Below are 16,903 nucleotides of genomic sequence, written 5' to 3'. Positions count from 1 at the left end.
GTCCAGTGACAGTGGCATGTTGTGAAACACAAGATTGCTGGTGGTCTGGAGGGTGCTTTCTGTCAGCCACTTCTCCCGGGAGCAGCCAGAGAGCAGGCTGATGTCGTGCTCTGTCAAGCACAACACTGGCCCCAAACCACTGTCCTTAGCAAAAGCAGAAACATTCATAGTTTCAGTCTCCTGCATCTGATTCCTGCCATCAGCATGTGAACGTTTGGCAGTCCAAGGCTTGCCATGCAAACTTTGTTCATAGGTGTCCCATGCGAATGCATGGGCCTCATCACTACTGTCTACGGCAGGGCTCTCTGCTCAGCCTATGTAAGTGAAGCATTGGTGGTTCAGTGGTAGAATTCTCGCCTGCCACGCGGGAGGCCTGGGTTCGATTCCTGGCCAATGCAAAGCGCCCTTCTTTTGGCTTTGCTTTAGAAGTCAGAGATATAGACTTGGTGGGGAAAAAAATGTCAAAGAGTGACCCCGACGTGATTTGAACACGCAACCTTCTGATCTGGAGTCAGACGCGCTACCGTTGCGCCACGAGGTCCCTGTGCATGCAGTTCTCAGCCCCGGATCAAGAAATGCTTCTGTGCCTTTTATTGGCCCTCAGTACGCCTGTGGTTAAAGTAGAAGGCTTGGTGGCCCGTTTCCAGTCCTATTGGTGGAAATGACTAGAGGTGAAGAGATGAGAGAAGATAGAAATGTTGAGATAGAGCATGTCACGCAGGCAAAGCGAGAGCTCTAAGAGCAAAGCCAGACAGCTGTGTTTTAATTCAGGACTTGATGTAGGCAAAAGCATACGTCCCTGGGTGGGCTTGAACCACCAACCTTTCGGTTAACAGCCGAACGCGCTAACTGATTGCGCCACAGAGACCAACCACCGCAGTGAGCGTGTTGGGACTCAATATATGTTTTTACCTTTGTGCTCCTGCCTGCAGCTCTATGGTCCTGGCATAAGACAGGTAGGCTTAGACTCCATTGTGACATGTCTTACTTCTCTTAGAAGAAGGTTCTGAGTTGCCAGGCAGCTTATCTTCTGCTGGGCACACTTTCCTTTGCAGGCTTTCAGGTTGTGAATCCAGCACTGCTTAGGTGTCCATGTCAGACATGAGCAGCTCATTGAGCCCCACTGTGTGTTTTTTGTGGAGATACAACTCTCAGACTAGAGGGAGCAGGCGGGAAGTGGGTGAGACTCACACAGGGTGGGTGGGGCAGTTAAAGGATGTTATCTAATAGTGCAATCGAGGAGTTGGGTTTTTTGTGCACTACACTTTAACCAGCGATTCTTTCTAAAAGGAAATCCCAGGGCAGTACCCGCAATGAGTGGCATCCCCACACCCGAGGTTGCATTGTGGTAGCTGTTCCCTGAGCCCCTAGCCCCTGTCCCCATGTCGCCCTTTCTCCTCGTGTAACTCACCTCAGGTTCGGTGGCTCTGATACTTGCTGCTTCTGCGCGATCATCCCCATGATCTGGGCCTTTGTACGAAATGTCATGTAAGATGACTTTATTCAGCACGGCGTTTGTCATTTGCTTGGTTGTCCTGTCACTGTTGGATGTTTTCTTGCGCAGACTACTGTCTAATGGTGGGAAGGCCACGAGACACAAGACTTTTCTCTTTCCTTGTTAGCATAGTTTCCTGCCACTGTCTTGGTGTGCTGCCAGCCTGTGAGACACGTGTCTTGCCCATCTCAGCTCCACTGTGGCATGTTAGATATGTCTTTGAGCAGAGTCCCGGTCCCAGAGCTGCTGCCTTCTCTGCACTCTGGCTTGTAAGACTGCAGGCAAAGGCCCTCCCTGGCCCCTCAGCCAGATAGATACATTTACCTGCAGGGCTCAGTTTTGGTGAAAGATATTGGCGAGAGAGAGGAAAGGGGACGGCCCGTGGTGCACCCCCTATTTTGCATAGAACCACAGCCTCCTGGGAGGGCAGAGACATGAGGGTTCTCAGGGAAAGCCCTCCCAGGAGTGTTGAAGGGTAGGACGTGAAACACAGCAATCCCGGAATGGCCTGGTCTAAGATGCCTGTGCAATAGGCCTGGCCCTAGGCTTCCGGGGCTCTTCCTCGGCAGAGGCCCCAGTGGTATGAGCCCGACCAGGGCTGTGCCCGACCAGGGCTGTAGGGCGCGTTGGGAGCGCGTTAGGGACGCGAAAGAGGGCGCAGGGTGCAGAACTCTGCCCGTTTCTCCCCAGGATTTTGGGGAGGACAGGGAATCTGGCCAGGTCAGTGACTAGGCTTTCCCAGAAGGAAAGTCCAGTGACAGTGGCATGTTGTGAAACACAAGATTTCTGGTGGTCTGGAGGGTGCTTTCTGTCAGCCACTTCTCCCGGGAGCAGCCAGAGAGCAGGCTGATGTCGTGCTCTGTCAAGCACAACACTGGCCCCAAACCACTGTCCTTAGCAAAAGCAGAAACATTCATAGTTTCAGTCTCCTGCATCTGATTCCTGCCATCAGCATGTGAACGTTTGGCAGTCCAAGGCTTGCCATGCAAACTTTGTTCATAGGTGTCCCATGCGAATGCATGGGCCTCATCACTACTGTCTACGGCAGGGCTCTCTGCTCAGCCTATGTAAGTGAAGCATTGGTGGTTCAGTGGTAGAATTCTCGCCTGCCACGCGGGAGGCCCGGGTTTGATTCCCGGCCAATGCAAAGCGCCCTTCTTTTGGCTTTGCTTTAGAAGTCAGAGATATAGACTTGGTGGGGAAAAAAATGTCAAAGAGTGACCCCAACGTGATTTCAACACGCAACCTTCTGATCTGGAGTCAGACGCGCTACCGTTGCGCCACGAGGTCCCTGTGCATGCAGTTCTCAGCCCCGGATCAAGAAATGCTTCTGTGCCTTTTATTGGCCCTCAGTACGCCTGTGGTTAAAGTAGAAGGCTTGGTGGCCCGTTTCCAGTCCTATTGGTGGAAATGACTAGAGGTGAAGAGATGAGAGAAGATAGAAATGTTGAGATAGAGCATGTCACGCAGGCAAAGCGAGAGCTCTAAGAGCAAAGCCAGACAGCTGTGTTTTAATTCAGGACTTGATGTAGGCAAAAGCATACGTCCCTGGGTGGGCTTGAACCACCAACCTTTCGGTTAACAGCCGAACGCGCGAACCGATTGCGCCACAGAGACAAACCACCGCAGTGAGCGTGTTGGGACTCAATATATGTTTTTACCTTTGTGCTCCTGCCTGCAGCTCTAAGGTCCTGGCATAAGACAGGTAGGCTTAGACTCCATTGTGACATGTCTTACTTCTCTTAGAAGAAGGTTCTGAGTTGCCAGGCAGCTTATCTTCTGCCGGGCACACTTTCCTTTGCAGGCTTTCAGGTTGTGAATCCAGCACTGCTTAGGTGTCCATGTCAGACATGAGCAGCTCATTGAGCCCCACTGTGTGTTTTTTGTGGAGATACAACTCTCAGACTAGAGGGAGCAGGCGGGAAGTGGGTGAGACTCACACAGGGTGGGTGGGGCAGTTAAAGGATGTTATCTAATAGTGTAATCAAGGAGTTGGGTTTTTTGTGCACTACACTTTAACCAGCGATTCTTTCTAAAAGGAAATCCCAGGGCAGTACCCGCAATGAGTGGCATCCCCACACCCGAGGTTGCATTGTGGTAGCTGTTCCCTGAGCCCCTAGCCCCTGTCCCCATGTCGCCCTTTCTCCTCGTGTAACTCACCTCAGGTTCATTGGCTCTGATACTTGCTGCTTCTGCGCGATCATCCCCATGATCTGGGCCTTTGTACGAAATGTCATGTAAGATGACTTTATTCAGCACGGCGTTTGTCATTTGCTTGGTTGTCCTGTCACTGTTGGATGTTTTCTTGCGCAGACTACTGTCTAATGGTGGGAAGGCCACGAGACACGTGACTTTTCTCTTTCCTTGTTAGCATAGTTTCCTGCCACTGTCTTGTTGTGCTGCCTGCCTGTGAGACACGTGTCTTGCCCATCTCAGCTCCACTGTGGCATGTTAGATATGTCTTTGAGCAGAGTCCCGGTCCCAGAGCTGCTGCCTTCTCTGCACTCTGGCTTGTAAGACTGCAGGCAAAGGCCCTCCCTGGCCCCTCAGCAAGATAGATACATTTACCTGCAGGGCTCAGCTTTGGTGAAAGATATTGGCGAGAGAGAGGAAAGGGGACGGCCCGTGGTGCACCCCCTATTTTGCATAGAACCACAGCCTCCTGGGAGGGCAGAGACATGAGGGTTCTCAGGGAAAGCCCTCCCAGGAGTGTTGAAGGGCAGGACGTGAAACACAGCAATCCCGGAATGGCCTGGTCTAAGATGCCTGTGCAATAGGCCTGGCCCTAGGCTTCCGGGGCTCTTCCTCGGCAGAGGCCCCAGTGGTATGAGCCCGACCAGGGCTGTGCCCGACCAGGGCTGTAGGGCGCGTTGGGAGCGCGTTAGGGACGCGAAAGAGGGCGCAGGGCGCAGAACTCTGCCCGTTTCTCCCCAGGATTTTGGGGAGGACAGGGAATCTGGCCAGGTCAGTGACTAGGCTTTCCCAGAAGGAAAGTCCAGTGACAGTGGCATGTTGTGAAACACAAGATTGCTGGTGGTCTGGAGGGTGCTTTCTGTCAGCCACTTCTCCCGGGAGCAGCCAGAGAGCAGGCTGATGTCGTGCTCTGTCAAGCACAACACTGGCCCCAAACCACTGTCCTTAGCAAAAGCAGAAACATTCATAGTTTCAGTCTCCTGCATCTGATTCCTGCCATCAGCATGTGAACGTTTGGCAGTCCATGGCTTGCCATGCAAACTTTGTTCATAGGTGTCCCATGCGAATGCATGGGCCTCATCACTACTGTCTACGGCAGGGCTCTCTGCTCAGCCTATGTAAGTGAAGCATTGGTGGTTCAGTGGTAGAATTCTCGCCTGCCACGCGGGAGGCCCGGGTTCGATTCCCGGCCAATGCAAAGCGCCCTTCTTTTGGCTTTGCTTTAGAAGTCAGAGATATAGACTTGGTGGGGAAAAAAATGTCAAAGAGTGACCCCGACGTGATTTGAACACGCAACCTTCTGATCTGGAGTCAGACGCGCTACCGTTGCGCCACGAGGTCCCTGTGCATGCAGTTCTCAGCCCCGGATCAAGAAATGCTTCTGTGCCTTTTATTGGCCCTCAGTACGCCTGTGGTTAAAGTAGAAGGCTTGGTGGCCCGTTTCCAGTCCTATTGGTGGAAATGACTAGAGGTGAAGAGATGAGAGAAGATAGAAATGTTGAGATAGAGCATGTCACGCAGGCAAAGCGAGAGCTCTAAGAGCAAAGCCAGACAGCTGTGTTTTAATTCAGGACTTGATGTAGGCAAAAGCATACGTCCCTGGGTGGGCTTGAACCACCAACCTTTCGGTTAACAGCCGAACGCGCTAACCGATTGCGCCACAGAGACCAACCACCGAAGTGAGCGTGTTGGGACTCAATATATGTTTTTACCTTTGTGCTCCTGCCTGCAGCTCTAAGGTCCTGGCATAAGACAGGTAGGCTTAGACTCCATTGTGACATGTCTTACTTCTCTTAGAAGAAGGTTCTGAGTTGCCAGGCAGCTTATCTTCTGCTGGGCACACTTTCCTTTGCAGGCTTTCAGGTTGTGAATCCAGCACTGCTTAGGTGTCCATGTCAGACATGAGCAGCTCATTGAGCCCCACTGTGTGTTTTTTGTGGAGATACAACTCTCAGACTAGAGGGAGCAGGCGGGAAGTGGGTGAGACTCACACAGGGTGCGTGGGGCAGTTAAAGGATGTTATCTAATAGTGTAATCGAGGAGTTGGGTTTTTTGTGCACTACACTTTAACCAGCGATTCTTTCTAAAAGGAAATCCCAGGGCAGTTCCCGCAATGAGTGGCATCCCCACACCCGAGGTTGCATTGTGGTAGCTGTTCCCTGAGCCCCTAGCCCCTGTCCCCATGTCGCCCTTTCTCCTCGTTTAACTCACCTCAGGTTCGGTGGCTCTGATACTTGCTGCTTCTGCGCGATCATCCCCATGATCTGGGCCTTTGTACGAAATGTCATGTAAGATGACTTTATTCAGCACGGCGTTTGTCATTTGCTTGGTTGTCCTGTCACTGTTGGATGTTTTCTTGCGCAGACTACTGTCTAATGGTGGGAAGGCCACGAGACACGTGACTTTTCTCTTTCCTTGTTAGCATAGTTTCCTGCCACTGTCTTGTTGTGCTGCCTGCCTGTGAGACACGTGTCTTGCCCATCTCAGCTCCACTGTGGCATGTTAGATATGTCTTTGAGCAGAGTCCCGGTCCCAGAGCTGCTGCCTTCTCTGCACTCTGGCTTGTAAGACTGCAGGCAAAGGCCCTCCCTGGCCCCTCAGCCAGATAGATACATTTACCTGCAGGGCTCAGCTTTGGTGAAAGATATTGGCGAGAGAGAGGAAAGGGGACGGCCCGTGGTGCACCCCCTATTTTGCATAGAACCACAGCCTCCTGGGAGGGCAGAGACATGAGGGTTCTCAGGGAAAGCCCTCCCAGGAGTGTTGAAGGGCAGGACGTGAAACACAGCAATCCCGGAATGGCCTGGTCTAAGATGCCTGTGCAATAGGCCTGGCCCTAGGCTTCCGGGGCTCTTCCTCGGCAGAGGCCCCAGTGGTATGAGCCCGACCAGGGCTGTGCCCGACCAGGGCTGTAGGGCGCGTTGGGAGCGCGTTAGGGACGCGAAAGAGGGCGCAGGGCGCAGAACTCTGCCCGTTTCTCCCCAGGATTTTGGGGAGGACAGGGAATCTGGCCAGGTCAGTGACTAGGCTTTCCCAGAAGGAAAGTCCAGTGACAGTGGCATGTTGTGAAACACAAGATTGCTGGTGGTCTGGAGGGTGCTTTCTGTCAGCCACTTCTCCCGGGAGCAGCCAGAGAGCAGGCTGATGTCGTGCTCTGTCAAGCACAACACTGGCCCCAAACCACTGTCCTTAGCAAAAGCAGAAACATTCATAGTTTCAGTCTCCTGCATCTGATTCCTGCCATCAGCATGTGAACGTTTGGCAGTCCAAGGCTTGCCATGCAAACTTTGTTCATAGGTGTCCCATGCGAATGCATGGACCTCATCACTACTGTCTACGGCAGGGCTCTCTGCTCAGCCTATGTAAGTGAAGCATTGGTGGTTCAGTGGTAGAATTCTTGCCTGCCATGCGGGAGGCCTGGGTTCGATTCCCGGCCAATGCAAAGCGCCCTTCTTTTGGCTTTGCTTTAGAAGTCAGAGATATAGACTTGGTGGGGAAAAAAATGTCAAAGAGTGACGCCGACGTGATTTGAACACGCAACCTTCTGATCTGGAGTCAGACGCGCTACCGTTGCGCCACGAGGTCCCTGTGCATGCAGTTCTCAGCCCCGGATCAAGAAATGCTTCTGTGCCTTTTATTGGCCCTCAGTACGCCTGTGGTTAAAGTAGAAGGCTTGGTGGCCCGTTTCCAGTCCTATTGGTGGAAATGACTAGAGGTGAAGAGATGAGAGAAGATAGAAATGTTGAGATACAGCATGTCACCCAGGCAAAGCGAGAGCTCTAAGAGCAAAGCCAGACAGCTGTGTTTTAATTCAGGGCTTGATGTAGGCAAAAGCATACGTCCCTGGGTGGGCTTGAACCACCAACCTTTCGGATAACAGCCGAACGCGCTAACCGATTGCGCCACAGAGACCAACCACCGCAGTGAACGTGTTGGGACTCAATATATGTTTTTACCTTTGTGCTCCTGCCTGCAGCTCTAAGGTCCTGGCATAAGACAGGTAGGCTTAGACTCCATTGTGACATGTCTTACTTCTCTTAGAAGAAGGTTCTGAGTTGCCAGGCAGCTTATCTTCTGCCGGGCACACTTTCCTTTGCAGGCTTTCAGGTTGTGAATCCAGCACTGCTTAGGTGTCCATGTCAGACATGAGCAGCTCATTGAACCCCACTGTGTGTTTTTTGTGGAGATACAACTCTCAGACTAGAGGGAGCAGGCGGGAAGTGGGTGAGACTCACACAGGGTGGGTGGGGCCGTTAAAGGATGTTATCTAATAGTGTAATCGAGGAGTTGGGTTTTTTGTGCACTACACTTTAACCAGCGATTCTTTCTAAAAGGAAATCCCAGGGCAGTACCCGCAATGAGTGGCATCCCCACACACGAGGTTGCATTGTGGTAGCTGTTCCCTGAGCCCATAGCCCCTGTCCCCATGTCGCCCTTTCTCCTCGTGTAACTCACCCCAGGTTCGGTGGCTCTGATACTTGCTGCTTCTGCTGCGCGATCATCCCCATGATCTGGGCCTTTGTACGAAATGTCATGTAAGATGACTTTATTCAGCATGGCGTTTGTCATTTGCTTGGTTGTCCTGTCACTGTTGGATGTTTTCTTGCGCAGACTACTGTCTAATGGTGGGAAGGCCACGAGACACGTGACTTTTCTCTTTCCTTGTTAGCATAGTTTCCTGCCACTGTCTTGGTGTGCTGCCAGCCTGTGAGACACGTGTCTTGCCCATCTCAGCTCCACTGTGGCATGTTAGATATGTCTTTGAGCAGAGTCCCGGTCCCAGAGCTGCTGCCTTCTCTGCACTCTGGCTTGTAAGACTGCAGGCAAAGGCCCTCCCTGGCCCCTCAGCCAGATAGATACATTTACCTGCAGGGCTCAGCTTTGGTGAAAGATATTGGCGAGAGAGAGGAAAGGGGACGGCCCGTGGTGCACCCCCTATTTTGCATAGAACCACAGCCTCCTGGGAGGGGAGAGACATGAGGGTTCTCAGGGAAAGCCCTCCCAGGAGTGTTGAAGGGCAGGACGTGAAACACAGCAATCCCGGAATGGCCTGGTCTAAGATGCCTGTGCAATAGGCCTGGCCCTAGGCTTCCGGGGCTCTTCCTCGGCAGAGGCCCCAGTGGTATGAGCCCGACCAGGGCTGTGCCCGACCAGGGCTGTAGGGCGCGTTGGGAGCGCGTTAGGGACGCGAAAGAGGGCGCAGGGCGCAGAACTCTGCCCGTTTCTCCCCAGGATTTTGGGGAGGACAGGGAATCTGGCCAGGTCAGTGACTAGGCTTTCCCAGAAGGAAAGTCCAGTGACAGTGGCATGTTGTGAAACACAAGATTGCTGGTGGTCTGGAGGGTGCTTTCTGTCAGCCACTTCTCCCGGGAGCAGCCAGAGAGCAGGCTGATGTCGTGCTCTGTCAAGCACAACACTGGCCCCAAACCACTGTCCTTAGCAAAAGCAGAAACATTCATAGTTTCAGTCTCCTGCATCTGATTCCTGCCATCAGCATGTGAACGTTTGGCAGTCCAAGGCTTGCCATGCAAACTTTGTTCATAGGTGTCCCATGCGAATGCATGGGCCTCATCACTACTGTCTACGGCAGGGCTCTCTGCTCAGCCTATGTAAGTGAAGCATTGGTGGTTCAGTGGTAGAATTCTCGCCTGCCACGCGGGAGGCCTGGGTTCGATTCCTGGCCAATGCAAAGCGCCCTTCTTTTGGCTTTGCTTTAGAAGTCAGAGATATAGACTTGGTGGGGAAAAAAATGTCAAAGAGTGACGCCGACGTGATTTGAACACGCAACCTTCTGATCTGGAGTCAGACGCGCTACCGTTGCGCCACGAGGTCCCTGTGCATGCAGTTCTCAGCCCCGGATCAAGAAATGCTTCTGTGCCTTTTATTGGCCCTCAGTACGCCTGTGGTTACAGTAGAAGGCTTGGTGGCCCGTTTCCAGTCCTATTGGTGGAAATGACTAGAGGTGAAGAGATGAGAGAAGATAGAAATGTTGAGATACAGCATGTCACGCAGGCAAAGCGAGAGCTCTAAGAGCAAAGCCAGACAGCTGTGTTTTAATTCAGGGCTTGATGTAGGCAAAAGCATACGTCCCTGGGTGGGCTTGAACCACCAACCTTTCGGATAACAGCCGAACGCGCTAACCGATTGCGCCACAGAGACCAACCACCGCAGTGAACGTGTTGGGACTCAATATATGTTTTTACCTTTGTGCTCCTGCCTGCAGCTCTAAGGTCCTGGCATAAGACAGGTAGGCTTAGACTCCATTGTGACATGTCTTACTTCTCTTAGAAGAAGGTTCTGAGTTGCCAGGCAGCTTATCTTCTGCCGGGCACACTTTCCTTTGCAGGCTTTCAGGTTGTGAATCCAGCACTGCTTAGGTGTCCATGTCAGACATGAGCAGCTCATTGAACCCCACTGTGTGTTTTTTGTGGAGATACAACTCTCAGACTAGAGGGAGCAGGCGGGAAGTGGGTGAGACTCACACAGGGTGGGTGGGGCCGTTAAAGGATGTTATCTAATAGTGTAATCGAGGAGTTGGGTTTTTTGTGCACTACACTTTAACCAGCGATTCTTTCTAAAAGGAAATCCCAGGGCAGTACCCGCAATGAGTGGCATCCCCACACACGAGGTTGCATTGTGGTAGCTGTTCCCTGAGCCCATAGCCCCTGTCCCCATGTCGCCCTTTCTCCTCGTGTAACTCACCCCAGGTTCGGTGGCTCTGATACTTGCTGCTTCTGCTGCGCGATCATCCCCATGATCTGGGCCTTTGTACGAAATGTCATGTAAGATGACTTTATTCAGCATGGCGTTTGTCATTTGCTTGGTTGTCCTGTCACTGTTGGATGTTTTCTTGCGCAGACTACTGTCTAATGGTGGGAAGGCCACGAGACACGTGACTTTTCTCTTTCCTTGTTAGCATAGTTTCCTGCCACTGTCTTGGTGTGCTGCCAGCCTGTGAGACACGTGTCTTGCCCATCTCAGCTCCACTGTGGCATGTTAGATATGTCTTTGAGCAGAGTCCCGGTCCCAGAGCTGCTGCCTTCTCTGCACTCTGGCTTGTAAGACTGCAGGCAAAGGCCCTCCCTGGCCCCTCAGCCAGATAGATACATTTACCTGCAGGGCTCAGCTTTGGTGAAAGATATTGGCGAGAGAGAGGAAAGGGGACGGCCCGTGGTGCACCCCCTATTTTGCATAGAACCACAGCCTCCTGGGAGGGGAGAGACATGAGGGTTCTCAGGGAAAGCCCTCCCAGGAGTGTTGAAGGGCAGGACGTGAAACACAGCAATCCCGGAATGGCCTGGTCTAAGATGCCTGTGCAATAGGCCTGGCCCTAGGCTTCCGGGGCTCTTCCTCGGCAGAGGCCCCAGTGGTATGAGCCCGACCAGGGCTGTGCCCGACCAGGGCTGTAGGGCGCGTTGGGAGCGCGTTAGGGACGCGAAAGAGGGCGCAGGGCGCAGAACTCTGCCCGTTTCTCCCCAGGATTTTGGGGAGGACAGGGAATCTGGCCAGGTCAGTGACTAGGCTTTCCCAGAAGGAAAGTCCAGTGACAGTGGCATGTTGTGAAACACAAGATTGCTGGTGGTCTGGAGGGTGCTTTCTGTCAGCCACTTCTCCCGGGAGCAGCCAGAGAGCAGGCTGATGTCGTGCTCTGTCAAGCACAACACTGGCCCCAAACCACTGTCCTTAGCAAAAGCAGAAACATTCATAGTTTCAGTCTCCTGCATCTGATTCCTGCCATCAGCATGTGAACGTTTGGCAGTCCAAGGCTTGCCATGCAAACTTTGTTCATAGGTGTCCCATGCGAATGCATGGGCCTCATCACTACTGTCTACGGCAGGGCTCTCTGCTCAGCCTATGTAAGTGAAGCATTGGTGGTTCAGTGGTAGAATTCTCGCCTGCCACGCGGGAGGCCTGGGTTCGATTCCTGGCCAATGCAAAGCGCCCTTCTTTTGGCTTTGCTTTAGAAGTCAGAGATATAGACTTGGTGGGGAAAAAAATGTCAAAGAGTGACCCCGACGTGATTTGAACACGCAACCTTCTGATCTGGAGTCAGACGCGCTACCGTTGCGCCACGAGGTCCCTGTGCATGCAGTTCTCAGCCCCGGATCAAGAAATGCTTCTGTGCCTTTTATTGGCCCTCAGTACGCCTGTGGTTACAGTAGAAGGCTTGGTGGCCCGTTTCCAGTCCTATTGGTGGAAATGACTAGAGGTGAAGAGATGAGAGAAGATAGAAATGTTGAGATAGAGCATGTCACGCAGGCAAAGCGAGAGCTCTAAGAGCAAAGCCAGACAGCTGTGTTTTAATTCAGGACTTGATGTAGGCAAAAGCATACGTCCCTGGGTGGGCTTGAACCACCAACCTTTCGGTTAACAGCCGAACGCGCTAACCGATTGCGCCACAGAGACCAACCACCGCAGTGAGCGTGTTGGGACTCAATATATGTTTTTACCTTTGTGCTCCTGCCTGCAGCTCTATGGTCCTGGCATAAGACAGGTAGGCTTAGACTCCATTGTGACATGTCTTACTTCTCTTAGAAGAAGGTTCTGAGTTGCCAGGCAGCTTATCTTCTGCTGGGCACACTTTCCTTTGCAGGCTTTCAGGTTGTGAATCCAGCACTGCTTAGGTGTCCATGTCAGACATGAGCAGCTCATTGAGCCCCACTGTGTGTTTTTTGTGGAGATACAACTCTCAGACTAGAGGGAGCAGGCGGGAAGTGGGTGAGACTCACACAGGGTGGGTGGGGCAGTTAAAGGATGTTATCTAATAGTGTAATCGAGGAGTTGTGGTTTTTGTGCACTACACTTTAACCAGCGATTCTTTCTAAAAGGAAATCCCAGGGCAGTACCCGCAATGAGTGGCATCCCCACACCCGAGGTTGCATTGTGGTAGCTGTTCCCTGAGCCCCTAGCCCCTGTCCCCATGTCGCCCTTTCTCCTCGTGTAACTCACCTCAGGTTCGGTGGCTCTGATACTTGCTGCTTCTGCGCGATCATCCCCATGATCTGGGCCTTTGTACGAAATGTCATGTAAGATGACTTTATTCAGCACGGCGTTTGTCATTTGCTTGGTTGTCCTGTCACTGTTGGATGTTTTCTTGCGCAGACTACTGTCTAATGGTGGGAAGGCCACGAGACACAAGACTTTTCTCTTTCCTTGTTAGCATAGTTTCCTGCCACTGTCTTGGTGTGCTGCCAGCCTGTGAGACACGTGTCTTGCCCATCTCAGCTCCACTGTGGCATGTTAGATATGTCTTTGAGCAGAGTCCCGGTCCCAGAGCTGCTGCCTTCTCTGCACTCTGGCTTGTAAGACTGCAGGCAAAGGCCCTCCCTGGCCCCTCAGCCAGATAGATACATTTACCTGCAGGGCTCAGTTTTGGTGAAAGATATTGGCGAGAGAGAGGAAAGGGGACGGCCCGTGGTGCACCCCCTATTTTGCATAGAACCACAGCCTCCTGGGAGGGCAGAGACATGAGGGTTCTCAGGGAAAGCCCTCCCAGGAGTGTTGAAGGGTAGGACGTGAAACACAGCAATCCCGGAATGGCCTGGTCTAAGATGCCTGTGCAATAGGCCTGGCCCTAGGCTTCCGGGGCTCTTCCTCGGCAGAGGCCCCAGTGGTATGAGCCCGACCAGGGCTGTGCCCGACCAGGGCTGTAGGGCGCGTTGGGAGCGCGTTAGGGACGCGAAAGAGGGCGCAGGGTGCAGAACTCTGCCCGTTTCTCCCCAGGATTTTGGGGAGGACAGGGAATCTGGCCAGGTCAGTGACTAGGCTTTCCCAGAAGGAAAGTCCAGTGACAGTGGCATGTTGTGAAACACAAGATTTCTGGTGGTCTGGAGGGTGCTTTCTGTCAGCCACTTCTCCCGGGAGCAGCCAGAGAGCAGGCTGATGTCGTGCTCTGTCAAGCACAACACTGGCCCCAAACCACTGTCCTTAGCAAAAGCAGAAACATTCATAGTTTCAGTCTCCTGCATCTGATTCCTGCCATCAGCATGTGAACGTTTGGCAGTCCAAGGCTTGCCATGCAAACTTTGTTCATAGGTGTCCCATGCGAATGCATGGGCCTCATCACTACTGTCTACGGCAGGGCTCTCTGCTCAGCCTATGTAAGTGAAGCATTGGTGGTTCAGTGGTAGAATTCTCGCCTGCCACGCGGGAGGCCCGGGTTTGATTCCCGGCCAATGCAAAGCGCCCTTCTTTTGGCTTTGCTTTAGAAGTCAGAGATATAGACTTGGTGGGGAAAAAAATGTCAAAGAGTGACCCCAACGTGATTTCAACACGCAACCTTCTGATCTGGAGTCAGACGCGCTACCGTTGCGCCACGAGGTCCCTGTGCATGCAGTTCTCAGCCCCGGATCAAGAAATGCTTCTGTGCCTTTTATTGGCCCTCAGTACGCCTGTGGTTAAAGTAGAAGGCTTGGTGGCCCGTTTCCAGTCCTATTGGTGGAAATGACTAGAGGTGAAGAGATGAGAGAAGATAGAAATGTTGAGATAGAGCATGTCACGCAGGCAAAGCGAGAGCTCTAAGAGCAAAGCCAGACAGCTGTGTTTTAATTCAGGACTTGATGTAGGCAAAAGCATACGTCCCTGGGTGGGCTTGAACCACCAACCTTTCGGTTAACAGCCGAACGCGCGAACCGATTGCGCCACAGAGACAAACCACCGCAGTGAGCGTGTTGGGACTCAATATATGTTTTTACCTTTGTGCTCCTGCCTGCAGCTCTAAGGTCCTGGCATAAGACAGGTAGGCTTAGACTCCATTGTGACATGTCTTACTTCTCTTAGAAGAAGGTTCTGAGTTGCCAGGCAGCTTATCTTCTGCCGGGCACACTTTCCTTTGCAGGCTTTCAGGTTGTGAATCCAGCACTGCTTAGGTGTCCATGTCAGACATGAGCAGCTCATTGAGCCCCACTGTGTGTTTTTTGTGGAGATACAACTCTCAGACTAGAGGGAGCAGGCGGGAAGTGGGTGAGACTCACACAGGGTGGGTGGGGCAGTTAAAGGATGTTATCTAATAGTGTAATCAAGGAGTTGGGTTTTTTGTGCACTACACTTTAACCAGCGATTCTTTCTAAAAGGAAATCCCAGGGCAGTACCCGCAATGAGTGGCATCCCCACACCCGAGGTTGCATTGTGGTAGCTGTTCCCTGAGCCCCTAGCCCCTGTCCCCATGTCGCCCTTTCTCCTCGTGTAACTCACCTCAGGTTCATTGGCTCTGATACTTGCTGCTTCTGCGCGATCATCCCCATGATCTGGGCCTTTGTACGAAATGTCATGTAAGATGACTTTATTCAGCACGGCGTTTGTCATTTGCTTGGTTGTCCTGTCACTGTTGGATGTTTTCTTGCGCAGACTACTGTCTAATGGTGGGAAGGCCACGAGACACGTGACTTTTCTCTTTCCTTGTTAGCATAGTTTCCTGCCACTGTCTTGTTGTGCTGCCTGCCTGTGAGACACGTGTCTTGCCCATCTCAGCTCCACTGTGGCATGTTAGATATGTCTTTGAGCAGAGTCCCGGTCCCAGAGCTGCTGCCTTCTCTGCACTCTGGCTTGTAAGACTGCAGGCAAAGGCCCTCCCTGGCCCCTCAGCAAGATAGATACATTTACCTGCAGGGCTCAGCTTTGGTGAAAGATATTGGCGAGAGAGAGGAAAGGGGACGGCCCGTGGTGCACCCCCTATTTTGCATAGAACCACAGCCTCCTGGGAGGGCAGAGACATGAGGGTTCTCAGGGAAAGCCCTCCCAGGAGTGTTGAAGGGCAGGACGTGAAACACAGCAATCCCGGAATGGCCTGGTCTAAGATGCCTGTGCAATAGGCCTGGCCCTAGGCTTCCGGGGCTCTTCCTCGGCAGAGGCCCCAGTGGTATGAGCCCGACCAGGGCTGTGCCCGACCAGGGCTGTAGGGCGCGTTGGGAGCGCGTTAGGGACGCGAAAGAGGGCGCAGGGCGCAGAACTCTGCCCGTTTCTCCCCAGGATTTTGGGGAGGACAGGGAATCTGGCCAGGTCAGTGACTAGGCTTTCCCAGAAGGAAAGTCCAGTGACAGTGGCATGTTGTGAAACACAAGATTGCTGGTGGTCTGGAGGGTGCTTTCTGTCAGCCACTTCTCCCGGGAGCAGCCAGAGAGCAGGCTGATGTCGTGCTCTGTCAAGCACAACACTGGCCCCAAACCACTGTCCTTAGCAAAAGCAGAAACATTCATAGTTTCAGTCTCCTGCATCTGATTCCTGCCATCAGCATGTGAACGTTTGGCAGTCCAAGGCTTGCCATGCAAACTTTGTTCATAGGTGTCCCATGCGAATGCATGGGCCTCATCACTACTGTCTACGGCAGGGCTCTCTGCTCAGCCTATGTAAGTGAAGCATTGGTGGTTCAGTGGTAGAATTCTCGCCTGCCACGCGGGAGGCCCGGGTTCGATTCCCGGCCAATGCAAAGCGCCCTTCTTTTGGCTTTGCTTTAGAAGTCAGAGATATAGACTTGGTGGGGAAAAAAATGTCAAAGAGTGACCCCGACGTGATTTGAACACGCAACCTTCTGATCTGGAGTCAGACGCGCTACCGGTGCGCCACGAGGTCCCTGTGCATGCAGTTCACAGCCCCGGATCAAGAAATGCTTCTGTGCCTTTTATTGGCCCTCAGTACGCCTGTGGTTAAAGTAGAAGGCTTGGTGGCCCGTTTCCAGTCCTATTGGTGGAAATGACTAGAGGTGAAGAGATGAGAGAAGATAGAAATGTTGAGATAGAGCATGTCACGCAGGCAAAGCGAGAGCTCTAAGAGCAAAGCCAGACAGCTGTGTTTTAATTCAGGACTTGATGTAGGCAAAAGCATACGTCCCTGGGTGGGCTTGAACCACCAACCTTTCGGTTAACAGCCGAACGCGCTAACCGATTGCGCCACAGAGACCAACCACCGAAGTGAGCGTGTTGGGACTCAATATATGTTTTTACCTTTGTGCTCCTGCCTGCAGCTCTAAGGTCCTGGCATAAGACAGGTAGGCTTAGACTCCATTGTGACATGTCTTACTTCTCTTAGAAGAAGGTTCTGAGTTGCCAGGCAGCTTATCTTCTGCTGGGCACACTTTCCTTTGCAGGCTTTCAGGTTGTGAATCCAGCACTGCTTAGGTGTCCATGTCAGACATGAGCAGCTCATTGAGCCCCACTGTGTGTTTTTTGTGGAGATACAACTCTCAGACTAGAGGGAGCAGGCGGGAAGTGGGTGAGACTC

At 52.6% G+C, this 16,903-nt stretch overlaps 10 non-coding genes across 10 annotated transcripts; 2 read left to right on the top strand and 8 right to left on the bottom strand.

Moving 5' to 3' along the window:
- Positions 1 to 469: 469 nt before the first annotated feature.
- Positions 470 to 541, bottom strand: TRNAW-CCA (transfer RNA tryptophan (anticodon CCA)). The gene has a single exon. It is a non-coding gene; the product is annotated as a tRNA-Trp (tRNA).
- A 4,274-nt stretch (positions 542 to 4,815) lies between these two features.
- Positions 4,816 to 4,886, top strand: TRNAG-GCC (transfer RNA glycine (anticodon GCC)). Its single transcript has one exon. It is a non-coding gene; the product is annotated as a tRNA-Gly (tRNA).
- A 71-nt stretch (positions 4,887 to 4,957) lies between these two features.
- TRNAW-CCA (transfer RNA tryptophan (anticodon CCA)) lies at positions 4,958 to 5,029 on the bottom strand. Its single transcript has one exon. It is a non-coding gene; the product is annotated as a tRNA-Trp (tRNA).
- A 253-nt stretch (positions 5,030 to 5,282) lies between these two features.
- Positions 5,283 to 5,356, bottom strand: TRNAN-GUU (transfer RNA asparagine (anticodon GUU)). Its single transcript has one exon. It is a non-coding gene; the product is annotated as a tRNA-Asn (tRNA).
- Positions 5,357 to 7,526: 2,170 nt separating this feature from the next.
- On the bottom strand, positions 7,527 to 7,600 carry TRNAN-GUU (transfer RNA asparagine (anticodon GUU)). Its single transcript has one exon. It is a non-coding gene; the product is annotated as a tRNA-Asn (tRNA).
- A 2,173-nt stretch (positions 7,601 to 9,773) lies between these two features.
- TRNAN-GUU (transfer RNA asparagine (anticodon GUU)) lies at positions 9,774 to 9,847 on the bottom strand. The gene has a single exon. It is a non-coding gene; the product is annotated as a tRNA-Asn (tRNA).
- A 1,848-nt stretch (positions 9,848 to 11,695) lies between these two features.
- On the bottom strand, positions 11,696 to 11,767 carry TRNAW-CCA (transfer RNA tryptophan (anticodon CCA)). Its single transcript has one exon. It is a non-coding gene; the product is annotated as a tRNA-Trp (tRNA).
- A 253-nt stretch (positions 11,768 to 12,020) lies between these two features.
- On the bottom strand, positions 12,021 to 12,094 carry TRNAN-GUU (transfer RNA asparagine (anticodon GUU)). The gene has a single exon. It is a non-coding gene; the product is annotated as a tRNA-Asn (tRNA).
- Positions 12,095 to 16,041: 3,947 nt separating this feature from the next.
- On the top strand, positions 16,042 to 16,112 carry TRNAG-GCC (transfer RNA glycine (anticodon GCC)). Its single transcript has one exon. It is a non-coding gene; the product is annotated as a tRNA-Gly (tRNA).
- Positions 16,113 to 16,508: 396 nt separating this feature from the next.
- Positions 16,509 to 16,582, bottom strand: TRNAN-GUU (transfer RNA asparagine (anticodon GUU)). The gene has a single exon. It is a non-coding gene; the product is annotated as a tRNA-Asn (tRNA).
- Between the last annotated feature and the right edge of the window lie 321 nt (positions 16,583 to 16,903).

This window comes from Pleurodeles waltl, chromosome 4_1 (assembly GCF_031143425.1).
Source record: "Pleurodeles waltl isolate 20211129_DDA chromosome 4_1, aPleWal1.hap1.20221129, whole genome shotgun sequence".
In the NCBI taxonomy this organism is placed as follows: domain Eukaryota; kingdom Metazoa; phylum Chordata; class Amphibia; order Caudata; family Salamandridae; genus Pleurodeles; species Pleurodeles waltl.
The sequence above is the reverse complement of the archived record's forward strand: the minus strand, read 5'-3'. Positions and strand labels throughout refer to the sequence as shown.